Source organism: Theropithecus gelada, chromosome 14 (genome assembly GCF_003255815.1).
Source record: "Theropithecus gelada isolate Dixy chromosome 14, Tgel_1.0, whole genome shotgun sequence".
NCBI classification, from domain to species: domain Eukaryota; kingdom Metazoa; phylum Chordata; class Mammalia; order Primates; family Cercopithecidae; genus Theropithecus; species Theropithecus gelada.
This window is the reverse complement of record NC_037682.1, coordinates 61,585,714-61,598,230: the sequence shown is the minus strand read 5'-3', so window position 1 is coordinate 61,598,230 and position 12,517 is coordinate 61,585,714. Positions and strand designations below refer to the sequence as shown.

The following is a 12,517-nucleotide window of genomic DNA, read 5'->3' as shown; positions in this document are numbered from 1 at the left end:
ATGTGCAAATTGCATTGCATATAACATTGCAATCAATCATCAAACCTGTGAGGTAGCATAGATCTTCATACACGCATGAGGAAACTGAATCTTGGAGTGGTTAAATAATTTTTCCAATTTCATCCACAGAGAACTGATGGAGTTGGTGTATGGCAGCCAGGAGTCTCTGGCCTTCAAGTCTTTTCTCGTAACCATCTATACTGTCCTGTAGACTGCCTCAACAAATGGTGGGTGGACAAATGCATACATACAAGAATAGCAAACTGGGACAGAGCAAGACTCTGTCTCAAAAATAATTTTTTTTTTTAAAGTTAAATGTGAAACAGCAAAAACCTCATCCTTTGTCTACAGCCAAGTCTTCCTATCACCAGCCTTCTTTCTTTTCCCACCGGGGACCACTTAGCTATAGTGAGGTGTCCTCCTGTAGCTTTTCCCTATCAGTTGTGTGTCACCTGCACTGGATGGAGAATGACAAGACACTATTCAGCTGCTCTATCTGCACTGCTCCTATACCAAGTGGTGTGACTGACTGATGCCTCTTTGCACTTCCCATCCTTCAGAAATCCCTGTGAGGATTTTCAAAGAAATTTTACCTTGCTCCAGAACCATGGAAACTCTTTCTTCTCAGTTGTCTGTACAGACTTTTGGCATCTTTTAGGGTATAGAGAAATTACTTTTGTGTTTGTCCTGTGTTGGGGATGTTTACATTAATTTTGCCAAAAACTTGGGATGCTTGGCTAACAGCAAGCCTTGGAATTGAATTTACAACTACATAGATATTGAGAGAACTCCAGAGGGATTTACCTAACTTCAGAAGTGTGGAGACATTTCTGGGTTGTGAAGCTTGTGAGAATGGTCTTATTTTTTTCTGGAATATTTATACCCTGTTAATGTCTAAGGAAACATTCTGAGAAGGAGGGAGGTGTGTGTGTAGGGGTGGGTCTAGGGAATAGTCTTTCTGGCTTTTGTAAGCAAAGAAAATACATATTTCTTCATTCTTTGCTTATAATGCAAATATAGCAAGCTATCGTACATTTGACCTGGCCTGCATTGCATTGTCTCAGGAGTAAGAATCAGCTGTGGGGGACCATACAGTTATTATTTTCTTTTTAAGTGAATAATAACAATGTCTCTGGTCCAGAATAATTTGTGTGTTCCTTCAAGATGAAATTGATAAAATGAATCTTTAAAACACAATATAATTCAGTGCAAACTTCTAATGTAAATGATCTTCAACTTTCACATAATGCAACCCTGTATATTTTGAGTGACCATTGTCTCTATGCTAATTCCTATCTCTTCTTCCCACTCTCCTTTCTTCTTTACTCCCTATAGTAATACAAAGCTATATACTTAAAAAGTTATATCTAAATCACAATAAAATAATGTGTTATCATATTACTCTCAAAAATACGATCAAGTTTAGGAATATGAAAGGTCATTGGGGTAAAACTAACCAAGGGGACATAAAAATCAGAGTTCAAAAGAAAAGAGCCAGTGAAGTGGTTGAAGCTCAAGTGCAGCCTTACAAGGCCTGCAGTCATGGCCTGAGCCACACTCAGACTTGTGAATTGGGCTTCAAGAGGACTATGGCCAGTGGTAAGCTGATGAATGCTTAACAGCCAATTCTTGGGGCTTGCTTGTAGAGTGGCTGATTGAGAAAATGTAGATATTTCCACTATAGCTGACTTCAAACTACCAATTTGATGTTGACCTGCTTGCAAAATTCCTGAAAGTTAACATGACTCTCATGAGCCAGTGGGAGCAGCCTCTAGCACATGACTCTTGTGATTTTAGTTAGACCTGACACACTGGGATTAGAATGATGTAACTCAAAAAGGATGTGACAGTGAAGTCTCTGGGCTACAGAAATCCTGACTCATTCTGAGGTAGAATAGTGAGTAGGTAAGAACAAAAATTTTGGAATGAAGTTGACTTATTGTCTATATATCATCATATATTTCTTGCATAATAATGAGCATCTTGTTTAACTTTTATTAAGGTAAGATTCACATGACATACAATTCTCCACTTTAAAGTATGTAATTTAGTAGCTTTTAGTACATTTCTAATGTTGTGTAAACATCACCAAAGTCTAATTTCAGACCTTTTTATCACCCCAAAAAGAAACCCCATATTCACTAACTAGTCACTGTCCACTTCCTTTTCCTCCATTAACATAGTTCCTGTCTCTACAAATTTATCTCTTCTAGACATTTAATGTAAATGAAATTACACAATATGTCAGCCATTTGTGTCTGGTGTCTTTCACTTAAAATATTTTCAAAATTCATTCATATTTCAACATGTATTGAAACTTTATTTGTTTTTGTGGCTGAATATATTTTATTGTATAGTTATACCACATTTATCAGTTGATATACATTTTATTTATTTTTACTTCTATTTTTGCTACTATGAATAATGGTTTTATAAGCAACCATTTACAAGTTTTTATTTGAACACCTGTCTCAGTTCTCTTGGGTATATACCTAGGAGTAGAATTTCTAGGTCAAATGGTAATTCTACATTTAACTTTTTGAGGAACACCCAAACTGTTTTCCACAGAGGCTGCACCATTTTACATTCCCACTACCAATCTATCAGGGTTCTAATTTCTCCATGTCCTCACTTGTTATTTTCCTTTTCATATATATATGTGTATATATACATATATATATGAAAAATATATATAATCACTGTCCTAGTGGATGTGAAGTAGGACAAAGTATTTTATGCAAAAGGGTTTTATGCAAAAGGGTTACAAAATCATTTCCCCTTCTCCTCCTTGTTACCCAAGTTCAAGCTAAGCTTCATTTTCCAGAGGGAATAGCATGTATAAAGGTCCAAGTGGAAAGAAAACACACTTTGTTTGAAAAACTAAAAGAAATATGGTATGATTGTAACATAAGGGCATGTAAAAGTAAGAGAAAAGAAGGAGGTTGGGGCTAGTGGACACCAAGCAATGACTGGTTGGCATCGTCATACCATAAAAGGCTTTGAAAACATACATGTTAGGAAATTTGGATTTTATTCAAAGCAAATAGATCTACTGTTGAATTATTTAAAGTAGAAGAGTGAGTTGATCTAGGTTTGAGTTTAGTAAGACCATGATATTTTCTGAGTAGCAAATGGATGGGAGAGAAAAAAAGATTGGAGGTAACAAATTCCTAAATTACAGTATTGAAAAGCTTGGGAGGGAGGGACAATGGTGATCACATTTTAATGTGAAGTGTGTGGAAAAATTCAAAGCATATTTAGAAGACATCATAAATAATAAACATATGTTTAAATAATTAAAGAATTAAAGAAATTAAATGATATAAGAAAAACAGATGTTGACATGGAAAACTAGTTAAATTTTGTACTGTTTAATAAGAGAGAATTCAAGATGATTTGTGGATCATGAAGCAAGTAAGGAGAGAAGATGGTAATTTTTATTTGAACATGTTGATTTTGAAGTTTCAGTGGGAAACCTGAGCAGACATCAAATAGGAAGTTGGCTTTATGGGGCAGATAAGGAATTTGATGTAGAGCTTTAGACCTGGGAATTTTCAGCATAAAGATGGTCACTGAATTTATGAGCTTGCTATATCTTAAACAGACTGAGCCTTACAAGCCTATAAATTAGTTTTTTTCTTTATTTGAAAAAGAGAAAATTGAAACAAGATGAAAGGACTAAAAGAAGGGTAAAAGTTTCTGCATTTATTTATAATTTGAAATAAGCAATGCTTCATTTTAGGCCATAGAATGAGTGCTTCCCATATTTATGTTTTTGATGGTAGAAAATTAGAATGCTTCCATTTGATGCCTATTATTTTCTTGCAACTTGAATAATCCTTATCTCTCTTATCTCCTAATTCCTTTAATTGCACTAATGAGTTTCTCCAACAGCGCTGAAATCTTAAAATTCATAAAAATTGGATCTCTTATTGGAAGACTTTCTGCTAGTAATTTACATAAGAATTCTTTTAAATTTTTCATAGCCCATTTCTCCATATTCTCATCCTCATATCACTGCATCCCTTTAAGAAAGAATAAAAGTATGACCTTGTTTCCAATCTGCTTTGTTTTTATTCCATAATTATGGAATTGAGTACAAGAGGGATTGCTCTATAGAGGCCCAAAAACATGATGTAAAAAGTGCAAGAGATATTTTGGCAAAAGTAATGAGTAAGGGCAGAAAGCACGGTTGGTGTGTAAAATATGAGAATGACACTGACATGAGAACCACAGGTACTTAGGGCCTTCAGAAGGGCATCATTGGATGGAAGGTGGAAAACAGCATGAAGGGTGAGGGTGTAGGAAATATCAGTGAGGGTCAGATCTGAGATAATAGTCATTACCAATATAGTAAAGTCATACCAGATATTGATGGAGATATCAGCACAGGAAAGCAGGGCCACACCTATGTGCTCACAGTATGTGTTAGAACTAATGTGTGTTCTGCAGAAGGGCAAACACTTCCCCAGGAAATCAATGGGCAAAGTGTTATTAAACCTTCAGTCAATGCTCACCACAATCTTGCCAAGTGTCTGAGGTGTCAAGTCACTGGTATATCTCAAAGGGAAACCAATGGTCATGTAATGATCAAATGCCACACCCAACAAGATGGCCAAGTCCAGAAAAAAAGCTGAAGTGAAGTAGACCAAAATAAAACCTGGTGAAGCATCCAGGAAATATTATTTCCTGAGCCTTCTACTAGAATATCCCTAATGTTTTGGGGAAATGCGTGATGTATAATATGAGGTTTACAGAGACCAGTATAGAGAGGAAGAAAAACACGGGTTCATGGAGGTTGTGTTCCATGGTGGTAAGGTACAGAAGGATGCCATTCCCTGCAAGGGAGACAAGGTAACTGGTAAAGGAGAGAATTTCCATCCAGATGCAGAACTGCTCCAGCCCTGGGATCCCCAACAGAATGAAGAGTCCTGGATTAAAGCTACTTAAATTCAATGTGGCCATCATGGTGATTGCCATTCGCTGAGGACAGAATGTCACATTTGATTCTGAGACTGACTGGCCTTGAATCCATTTAAGTCTCTTTTATAACTTGAATCCCTTTGCCTTCATCATGTAACAAACACTAAGAAAAACACAATCTATCTCTTGTCATAATTTATCTTTTATCAAAGGCTTTACATCATTTATCAAAGGCTGACAAAAGGTATTAATTAAACCCACAATTTCCTGCCTATAGCCATTACCATAACCACCTTGTTAGTATATCAGGACCATGTCCCACCAGACCCATAACCTGAGATAATACTGGCCCTTTGTTGTCAACTAAAATTCCAGGACTGTTTTTCTCTCATCAACGAATTCAGTCTGAGATTTCTCAAGGATGTAATCGGAGGGTTGACTATGACTCTTCCTCCTCCTTCAAACCCGATGTTTTATTTTCCTACTTCTGTGATTTTTCTTTTGGAACTCTTCTTTTATCTGCCTACTCCATTTCTTCACCACTGCCTCACCTGAACCTATCCTGATTATTAATTGGAGCTGTAGAATGAGAATGCTGATTCTTATTCTGGTTGTGTCAATATTTTGCAAACCTTTACCTAATTGTGCTACCTTATTTGTCCCTGAAAACAGGAAACTATCAAGTCACTCATAATCTTGTGTAAAAGCACATAGCTATTCCCTTTATGCCTACAGAATACATTTTACTTCCTTGCTCAGCAGGCATATATCTTTCCTGTATTATATGGGTTCTACCGATATGAATGTGTCTAAAATTCTCCCCTAAAGCATACTTATATAGGACTTCATATATTCTCCATCATTCTTACATCTCACTGCTTATATTTTACTCCAAAAGTGCAATCTTACCTTCTCTCAATGTCTACATTCTACCCATTATTTATGATTCTTGAAAGTGCTAACGTCCTCTGAAAACCTTCTCCAGGATTACTTAATCACATTTTGAAAAGGACTGACATATCTGTGGGAATCCAGAAGTTCACGTGCTTGTGAAGAGCTGTGAGGAGGCCCTATTCTCTCACTTATTGCTGACCTTAATACACTGCAAAAGCAGGAAGTGGAGGCAAAGAAAGGGTTGTCAACTGCACTGCTAAGTGTTTAATGTGTGCCTCAAAATGCCAATGAAGCCCTTCAGCAACCTGGGAGATTTATTGTTCACAAATATTTAAGAAAATCTCTGTCTGCTCATTAGCTGACCACTAAGATAACTGAGTAGAAAATTCGGTGGCTGTACATGACAAACAATAAAACCTTTAGAGAAATAGTACCAAAAGTATCACTTAAAAAAGAAAAACTTACAATAATTAACAACAGCAGCAAATCCTGGGAATGGAGGAGAATCTACTTTCCAGGGTTATCACTTTATATTATTTAAATTTTCCAGTGTTAACAAAAAAAAATTATGAGACATTCAAAGATATAAGACATATGACCTATACACAGGAAAAAAAAAAAAGTCAACAAAATCTGTCCTTGAGAAAACCCAGATGTTTTTATACAAAGACTAAATGAGCTGGTTTAAATATATTCAAAAAGCTAAAGGAAATCATGACTATACAACTAAAGGAAAATATGAGAAAAACATCACACTAAATATTAAATGTCAACAAACAGAATTTATAAAAAGAAACCAAACAGACATTCTGGTGTTAAAAATTGTAAAAACTGAAGGGTGGATGGCAAGATGGCCGAATAGTAACAGCTCTGGTTTGCAGCTCCCAGCGAGATCAATGTAGAAGGCAGGTGATTTCTGCATTTCTAACTGAGGCACCCGGCTCATCTCATTGGAACTGGTTAGACAGTGGGTGCATCCCACAGAGGGAAAACCGAAGCAGGGTAGGGCGTCACCTCATCCAGGAAGCACAAGGAGTTGATGAACTCCCTCCCCTAGCCAAGGGAAGCTGTGAGGGACTGTGCCGTGAGGAACAGTGCATTTCACCCCAGATACTACGCTTTTCCCACAGTTTTCACAACCCGCAGACCAGGAGATTCCCTTGGGTACCTACACCACCAGGGCCCCGGGTTTCTAGCACAAAACTGGGTGGCCAGTTGGGCAGACACTGAGCTAGCTGCAGGAAGATATGAAATGATATGAACAGACACTTCTCAAAAGAAGACATGCAGCCAACACACATATGAAAAAAAGCAAATCAACCCTGGTCATTAGAGAAATGCAAATCAAAACCACAATGAGATACCATCCCACGCCAGTTAGAATGGTGATCATTAAAAAGGAAACAACAGATGCTGGAGAGGATGTGGAGAAATAGGAATGCTTTTACACTGTTGGTGGGAGTGTAAATGTGTTCAACCACTGTGCAAGACAATGTGGCGCTTCCTCAAGGATCTAGAACCAGAAATACCATTTGACCCAGCAATCCCATTACTGAGTATAACCCCAAAGGATTATGAATCATGCTGCTATAAAGACACATGTGCACGTATGTTTGTTGCAGCACTGTTCACAATAGCAAAGACTTGGAACTGACCCAAATGCCCATCAATGAGAGACTGGATAAAGAAATTGTGACACATATACACCATGGAATACTATGCAGCCATATAAAAGGATGAGTTCAAGTCCTTTGCAGGAACATGGATGAAGCTGGAAACCATCATTCTGAGCAAACTAACACAGGAACAGAAATTCAGACACCACATGTTTTCACTCATAAGTGGGAGTTGAACAATGAGAACACATGGACACAGGGAGGGAAACATCACAAACCAGGGCCTGTTGCGGGGTTGGGGGCTAGGGGAAAGAAAACATTAGGAGAAATACTTAATGTAGATGATGGGTTGACGGGTGCAGCAAACCACCATGGCACGTCTATACCTATGTAATGAACCTGTACGTTCTGCACATGTATCCTAGAACTTCAAGTATAATGACAAAAAAAAAAGGAAATGCTTAAACAAAACAAAATTACATGACAAGAAAATATATGTATGTTTCAAGGTGACTATAATTTTTTTTTTTTAATTATAGGTCGAGCACTGTGGCTCATGCCTGTAATCCCAGCACTTTGAGAGGCTGAGGCAGGCAGATTGCCTGAGTTCAGGAGTTCGCAACCAGCCTTGGCAACACGGTGAGACCCCGTCTTTACTTAAATACAAAAAATTAGCGTGGTGTGGCTTTGTGCGCCTGTAGTCCCAGCTACTCAGGAGGCTGAGGCAGAAGAATTGCTTGAACCCAGGAGGTGGAGGTTGCAGTGAGTCAAGATCATGCCACTGCACTTCAGCCTAGGTGACAGAGTGAGACTCCGTATCCAAAAAAAAAAAGAAAATTACAAAAACTAAAATTAAAAATTCACTAAAGGAATTCAAAGGCAGATTTAAGCAATCAAGAGAAAGAATCTGCAAACAAAGATAAGCTTATTTAGATTATCCAATATGAAGAATTGAAAGAAAAAGACAAAATATAAACAGAGACTCAGAAACATTTGGGACATGCCCAAGTATACCACCACATTCATAGTGAGAGTCCTAGAAAGGGGGGACAAGAGACAAAGATGTAGAAAGAATATTGGAAAACTAATGGCAAAAAACTTCCTAAATTTGATTTTTTTTAATATGACTCTACACATTCAAGAAGCTCAAAGAACTCCACGTAGGATAAACTAAGATATCCATATCATAATAATGAAAATATTGAAAGCCAAAATCAAAAAGAAAATCATGAAAGCATCAAGAGAAAAGTGAGTTTGTTCCAAAACTTCTGAGCACATTTTCTTTAGAATCATTTTTATATGAAAATGCTCTCAAATAGTTCCTATTCTTCCTGAAATATTTATCTTAATTGTCTTAGTACCAGAGCTGGCACATAGTAAGTACTCAGGCATGGCAGTATTCACTTTCCATCTCAAAGAAGTAAAGCATTTACATAAAATGTGTCACCTCTTGGGTAAAAAATAAAAAATATAGACTAAAAAAAGTTGATAGCCTCATAATTCTTTGACTTTTGCTAGCTTGGTGGGAATATATATTCTATTTCTAGTGAGGTTGAAAATTTTTCCAAACATAGCTGTTTTATTATCATTTTTATTATATTTTATAATTTCTACTTATTTCCAGTCTTTTTTAAGACATTTATTCAGCATCACAATCAGACTATTACATTGAGAATTCAACAGCATGGGTGCAAAAAAAATTAAAAATCTACATTATAACCCTGTGTTGGAATGCTTTACACTTTCCACAGAACAGAAACTGAAACAACCTGTTATACAATTAGTCATAAATACAGTCCTTGAGTTTTTTTGCCCGTAAACATGAGTACTTGTCTAAAACATGTCTTCTTTGTAGCAGGTAGGCCCTGCCACCACTGTGCTTGGCTGAGTTCACAAATCTGTTGTAACCTGTAGCTTCCCTGTCGCTTCTCTTGCTCTCCTCTTCTGCTAAGCTTTGTTTCCTAATCAAAATCTTCTGCCACTGCCATAGCTACTGCTGCTGCTGGAACCACCATAGCCATTTTGGTTTCATGGTTTGGCAAAGTATTGGCCTCCACCACCATAGGGGCCAGAGCTTCTGCCTCCAAAATTTCCTCCCTTCATGGGTCTGAAATTTGAAGACTGATTGTTGTAATTCCCAAAATCATTGTAACTTCCACCACCTCCCAAATTGCTTTCATCATTACCAAATCCATTAGAGCCATCCCCCCTGCCACCATATCCACCACCACCATGGCTGCCAACAAAGCCACCATAACCACTGAAGTTTCCTCCATGACCAAAGTTGTCATTCCCACCAAAACCACCTCCATGACCACCAACAAAGCTTCCAGAACCACTTCGACCTCTTTGGCTGGCTGAAGCACAGCTACCTCTTGCTTTCACAGGGCTTTCCTAACTTCACCGTTGTGGCCATTCACAGGATGGTATTTTTGAATGACAATCATATCCACAGAGTCATGGTCATCAAAGGTTACAAAGGCAAAGCCCCTTTTCTTGCCACTGCCTCAGTCAGTCGTGATTTCAATCACTTCAATTTTTCCATACTGTTCAAAATAATCTCTTAGGTGATGTTCTTCAGTGTCTTCTTTAATGCTGCCAACAAATATCTTTTTCACAGTTAAGTGGGTCTTTGAGAATCTTCTCTTGAGACAGCTCTTTGGTTCCACAGTTCTTCCATCCACCTTGTGTAGCCTTGCATTCATGACTGCATTCACCTCCTCCACAGCGGCACATGTGACAAACCCAAAGCCCCCAGAGCGCTTGGTGTTTGGGTCTTTCGTTACCACACAATCCATGAGTGTTCCCCATTGCTCAAAACGGCTCCTTCCTCAGTCTCTCATTGGTTGTTTCAAAGTTCAGCTCTCCAATGAAGAGCTTCCTCAGCTGTTCGGGCTCTTTAGGAGACTCTGACTTAGACATCAGGGCAGGGAGAAGAGAGACTTTAACGATGCTTCTTCGGTGGCATCCACGGGCAGGAAGGCATTTCCATTTTTTTAAAATTTTTTTTTTTTTAAACAGAGTTTCACTCTTGTTGCCCAGGCTGGATTGCAATGGCATGATCTCCACTCACCGCAACCTCTGCCTCCCGGGTTCAAGCCATTCTCCTGCCTCAGCCTCCCAAGTAGCTGGGATTACAGGCACCCACAACCACGCCTGGCTAATTTTGTATTTTTAGTAGAGAGGGAGTTTCTCCATGTTGGTCAGGCTGGTCTCGAACTCCCGACCTCAGGTGATCCACCTGCCTCGGCCTCCCAAAGTGCTGGGATTACAGGAGGCATTTCCATTATTCTTACACCTATTAGTAAAGCAGCAACACCTTATTTAAAAGAGAGAGAGGAAAGAGAGAAGTGACTCATTATGTGCAAGGGATCCTGAATAAGATTAATGCTTATTCAGGTAGGGGGATGACATATTTAAAATGCTGAAAGAAAATAAATTGCCAGCAAGAACTCCATATCTGGCAAAATTATCCTTCAAATAGAAGATAATCTTCAAAAGAAGACACTCAACAAACTAGTATAGAATGAAACTCTCAGAACCTGGTAAAGGTCATCTATGAAAAATTCACAGCTCAAATAAAAGAAAATAAAAGGCACCAAGAATTAAAAGTTGTAAGTAAGATTATCTCTAATCAAAGATGGCATGATCTTATACATAGAAAGTGCTGGCCAGGCGCAGTGGCTCACGCCTGTAATCCCAGCACTTTGGGAGGCTGAGGCAGGCAGATCACGAGGTCAGGAGATCGAGACCATCCTGGCTAACACGGTGAAATCCCGTCTTTACTAAAAATACAAAAAATTAGCTGGGCATGGTGGCGGGCACCTGTAGTTCCAGCTACTCGGGAGGCTGAGGCAGGAGATGGTGTGAACCTGGGAGGTGGGAGGTGGTGTTTGCAGTGAACCGAGATTGTGCCACTGCACTCCAACCTGGGCAACAGAGCGAGACTCCATCTCAAAAAAAAAAAAAAACAGTAAGTGCTAAATGAGACACTTAAAAAACACTATTAGAACTAATAAATGAGTCCAAAATGTTGCAGATCAATATATAATAATCAAAGTCAATATACAAAACAAAGAGCAAAAATTATAAAACTACAAGAAAACATAAGGGGAGAACATTGTGACCTTGGATTTGGCAAAGTATTCTTAGATATGACACCATAAACATAAGCAACAAAAGAAAATATAGATAAATTGTACTTCATCAAAATTAAAAAATAAATTGTTCTTCAAGGGACACCACTAAGAAAGTGAAAAAATGACACTCAGAATGAAAAAAAAAAATTGCCAATCATATATTTGAGAAGGGTCATATATCTAGAATTAATAAGCAACCTTTGCCATCTTTGAAATTCTATAATAAAAAGTCAAAGATTGCAAATAAGCAAAAAATGTTCATAGATATTTCTCAAAGCAGGTATGAAAATGGCAATGAACCCATAAGCAAATAATCAAAGAAATGCAAATCAAAACCACAATGAGAGATCACCTCACACTTACTAAGATATCTAGATTTAAAGTTTCAGGTAACAGCAAGTGTTGGCGAGGATGTGGAGAAATTATAATCCTCATACACCATTGGTGGAAAAGCAAAATGGTACAACCACTTTGAAAAACAGTCTAGCATTTCTCAAACAATTAAACTCAATTAGAGTTAACATATAATCCAGCAATTCCACTTCTAGATATAAACCCAGGAGAAATAAAGACTTATCCACACAGAAACTGGCACACAAATGTTTTATGGCATCACAATTTATAATAGCACCCCCCAAATGAAAATAAACCAAATGTTCATCAATCCAAGGGTGGATAAATGAAATGCATTATATCCATGCAATCAGATATTTGGCCATACAAAGGAATGAAGTATTGACACATGCTACAAAATAGGTGAACATTGAAAACAGTTGCTGAGAAAGAAACTACATTGAAAGATCACAATTTTGTGATTTGATTTATATGAAATGTCCAGAATAGGAAAATCTATAAAGACAGACAATGGATTAGTGGTTTCCAGAGGCCAATGCGGAGGGAAATATGTGGTGTGACTGCTAATGAGCAGGGAGATTCTCCTTGGGG

At 37.9% G+C, this 12,517-nt stretch overlaps 1 pseudogene; it reads right to left on the bottom strand.

Moving 5' to 3' along the window:
• Positions 1-9,379: 9,379 nt before the first annotated feature.
• Positions 9,380-10,355, bottom strand: LOC112607071 (annotated as a pseudogene).
• Positions 10,356-12,517: the final 2,162 nt, after the last annotated feature.